The sequence below is a fragment of the Humulus lupulus genome, chromosome 9, assembly GCF_963169125.1.
Source record: "Humulus lupulus chromosome 9, drHumLupu1.1, whole genome shotgun sequence".
NCBI lineage: Eukaryota > Viridiplantae > Streptophyta > Magnoliopsida > Rosales > Cannabaceae > Humulus > Humulus lupulus.
In genome coordinates, this window is record NC_084801.1 from 109,330,637 (window position 1) to 109,335,313 (window position 4,677).

Here is a 4,677-nt window from a genome sequence, read left to right on the forward strand (position 1 = left end):
CAACGGGAGATACTTACTCCAAGACCATTCAAAGTCTATCACACACGCCTTGAGCATGTATTCCAATATCTGAATCGTCCTCTCAGACTGTCCATCAGTATGAGGATGCAAGGTCGTACTGAACTTCAACTAAGTCCCCATAGCCTTCTGCAAACCACCCCAAAACTTGGAGGTGAATATGGGATCCCAATCTGATACAATAGACTTGGGAACCCCATGGAGCCATACAATCTCCCTCATGTACAACTCCGCATACTGATCCACAGTATAGGTCGTCTTCACTGGCAGAAAGTGAGCTGACTTGGTGTATTTGTCTACTATCACCCACACCCAGTCATGTAGCCCCACTGTTCTAGGTAAACCTCCCACAAAATCCATAGTAATGTTTCTCATTTCCACTCGGGAATACCCAAAGATTATAGCAACCCTGCTTGTCGCCGATGCTGAACCTTCACCTACTAACAGGTTAAATACTTGACCACGTACTCCATTACATCTTTCTTCATCCTAGGCCACCAATATAACGTCTGTATATCTGATACATCTTCGTGGTGCCTGGATGGAGTGAGTGCGATGTATTATGGGATTCATCTAATATCTCTCTTTTAATACCCATTTCTGTCAGATTACAAATCCTACCCTTATACCGTAGTAGCCCTGTCTCTGAAATAGAATAATCCTTAGCTATCCCAGCTAGGGCATTCCCACTAACCTCCTTCAACTGTACATCATCCTTCTGACCCTCTCTTATCCTCTTCAAAAAGGTCTATTGCAAAGTAATATTGGCCAACCGGCCCACAACAAACTCTATTCTTGCTCTAGTCATCTCCCCACCAACTCTTTTGATATCTGTGCAGAGCTAAACAACTATCCCAGGCCTCTCCGACTCAGCGCATCTGCCACCACATTGGCTTTCCCTGGGTGGTAAAGGATATCATAATCACAGTCCTTTACCAATTCCTGCCGTCGTCTCTGCCTCATATTTAGGTCCTTTTGGGTGAAGAAATACTTCAAACTCTTATGATCAGTGTATATCTTGCACTTCTCCCCATACAGATAATGTCGCCAAACATTCAGTGCGAATACAACCGCTGCCAACTCTAGGTCATGGGTATGGTACCGTTGCTCATACTCCTTCAGCTGCCGTGATGCATAAGCAATAACCTTCTCATTCTACATCAATGGGCATCCCAAACCTAACCTCGATGCATCACAATATACCACAAACTTCCCTCCCTCCGCAGGAAGACTCAACACCGAAGCAGTAATCAACTGTCGCTTCAATTCTTGGAAGTTATTCTCACACTTATCTGACTATGTGAACTTCAAATAATTTTGTGTTAATTCTGTCATCGATGCAGCAATCTTCGACAATCCTTCCACAAATTGTGTGTAATAACCTATTAATCCAAGGAAGCTCCTAACCTTTGAGGTGTTCCTTTGCCTCGACCAATCTCTCACTGCCTCCACCTTAGCTGGATCCACCTTGATCCCATCTTCACCAACAATGTGTCCAAGGAATGTCACTTCTGGTAACCAGAACTCGCACTTCTTAAACTTGGCATATAATTGATGCTCTCTCAATCTCTGCAATACCTGTCAGAGATGTTTTTCATGTTCTACCTCTGAACTGGAATAAACCAAGATGTCATCGATGAAGACAATCACAAACTGATCTAAGAAATCCTTGAACACCCTGTTCATCAAGTACATGAATGCTGCAGGGGCATTGGTGAAACCAAATGACATGACCAAGAACTCAAAATGCCCATACCTTGTTCAGAAGGCCATCTTCGGTATATCCTCATCCTTGATCCTCAGCTGGTGATAACCAGATCGAAGATCAATGTTCGAGAAGACCCTCTTTCTCTGCAGCTGATCGAATAGGTCATCAATCTTTGGTAAGGGGTATTTGTTTTTAATGGTCAACTTGTCAACTCCCTGTAACCTATACACATTCTTAGATTCCCGTCCTTCTTCTTCGCAAACAAAACCGGAGCACCCCATGGCGAGTAGCTAGGCCTGATAAACACCAAATCAAGAAGTTCTTGTAACTATATCTTCAACTCTTTCAATTCTACCAGAGCCATCCAATACGGTGCCCTCGACACTGGATCTATACCCGACACTAACTCAATAATGAATAGAATCTCCTTGTGCAATGGTAGTCCTGGTAAATCCTCAGGAAACACATCCAAGAACTTATGCACCAATCTGGTCTCTCCCGACCCTGTTGGCATGACACTAGTGGTATCCAACACACTAGCTAGAAAACCTATGCAACCTCCCTGCAATAGGTCCCTAGCCCTCAATGATGATATCATGGGTATGCAAGGTCCATGCACAACACCCACAAAAACAAAGGGATCCTCTCCCTCAGGCTCAAAAGTCACCATCTTCTTCCTACAATCAATGGTAGCCCTATATCTGACTAGCCAATCCCTTCCTAGAATCATATCAAAGTCATCCATACCCAATTCAATCAAATCCACTGATAATTCCCTACCATCAACCATCACTGGCAGTGCTCTAATTCACCTCCTAGAAACTATCAGTTCCCCTGTAGGTAGTATAGTCCCAAACCCTGCAGTACAACACTCACTAGGTCTACACAAGCTATCAATTACCTTACTAGAAAAAAAATGAATGTGTAGCACCAAAGTCAATTAATACAATAGAAGAAGAGCCAGCGCTAGAAAGATGACCTATCACTACTGAGGGACTAGCCTCAGCCTCTGCCTATGTCAAGGTGAACACTCGAGCTAGAGTCAAACTGTCCACCTTCCCTGATTCTTCTTTCTTCGCTGTTGGGCAGTCCTTCTTCAGGTGTCCCACCACCTCGCACACATAACATGCATTTTCTCGACATTCGCCCGGATGGTGCCTTCTGCACTCATGCACTCTGGGAAACTTATCCATGTCTCACCGCCTCCCTGGCAGCCACCCTGAGCACCCCGACCCCTCCTATCAAGACCGGCAGTGGTTGAAGTGTCAGGGGTCTTCCTCTTAAAATAACTAGGGCCTCCGCCCCTACTAAAACCTGTGTATGGAGGCACCACCCTACGAACCTCCCGTCTCACAGCGTTCTCAACAACCTGAGCATAAGTCTTATGCCCAGGTACCGATGTAATCTTCACATCCTAGGATATCATTGCATTAAGCCCTCGAACGAACCTGTCTTGTCTGGCTGCATCAGTAGGCACTAGGTCTGGTGCAAACTTCTCAAGCCTATTAAACATCAAGGCATATTCAGTAACTGTCATGTTGCCCTGCACCAACCCCACAAACTCATTCACCTTCACGGCCCTGACAGCAACATTATAGTATTTTTGGCTAAACAGATCTCTGAAACCATCCAAACTCAAGGTAGAAATGTCCCTAGTCTGTGATGCCACCTTCCACCAAATACGGGCATCCTCTCTAAGCATATAGGTGGCACAGGCCACCCTGTCATTACCTTCCACCCTCATGAAATCCAGGATAGAAGTAATCATACTTATCCACTGTTTGGACTTCAGTGGATCCGGTCCTCCCTCAAAGGTTGGAGGATGTTGTCTCCTGAATCACTCATACAGTGCCTCCCACCTGTTCCCAACCTCAAGTGTATGTACAACTAGTGCTACAACATTTGGAATAATAGGTGCAGCATTCCCCGACAAAGCCTGCTATCTCAAAAGACGGATCAGCTCTTCTTGACTCTGTAACTGGGCTTGCATGTTTGAAGGTATCTACTGCCAATTCTCAGGGATTGGCGGAGGGTTCTAGCCTTGATCATCCTCTCTAGCCTCAGTTTAACGACCCAAATTTACTAATAAATCTTAAGGGCCTAGATTTGTGTGCCGGGAGGGCATAACTGGAATATATGTGATTTAATGATTAAAAGTATGTTATATGACTATTTGAATATCTGAGATGCATGACTATGTGTATTAGTATGCATGTAGGCCCTAGTTAGGTTAGAAGGGCATAATCGTGATTTTGGCCCGTTGAGGGCATAACTGTATATATTTGTGACAAATTGATGAGACCACATTATTATGTGGATATATTTGTAATCTGTGACTCGAGACGATCCTAGCGAGCGATTTAGCGAAAAAGTCACGACTGGGATTTATACCCGGCTCGGGGCGAGCCTGGGGTATTTTTGGGAATTTGGAGAGTATATTGGGGTCCATTTTGACATTGGGGAATATAATTGGTAATTAGTTAGGTGTCAGGAAGTAAGTGGTAAACATTAGAGACACTCGAGGAATTAGCGGGAATCGGGTGAAATGACGAAAATGCCCTGGATTGATTTAAAGGCTTAGGGATAAAAGGGAGGGTATCTTGGTCATTTTAGTTAAAATCTGGGATAAGTATAACTCTTGCTTTATGCCTTAGTGGGAAAAGTCTAGAGTCTGAAGGGAAGAAAAGAAAGAAAAGAAGGAAAAGGAAGGAAAAGGAAAGGAAAGGGATTGGAAGTCTATTTTCTCTCATACTGTTGGGGTTTTATGCCCTAATTAAAACCCAAATTCTTTGTAATCTCATTTTATTATCAATAAAATAATAGAAATCATTTTTTGACTTGGTCAATCACTTTGCTCACATGTTTTATTTTCATGATTATTTGTTTAATATAAACTTCTATTAAATCCCGAGCATATAGCTAATCTTATTTATAGTGACGTAATCACAGTG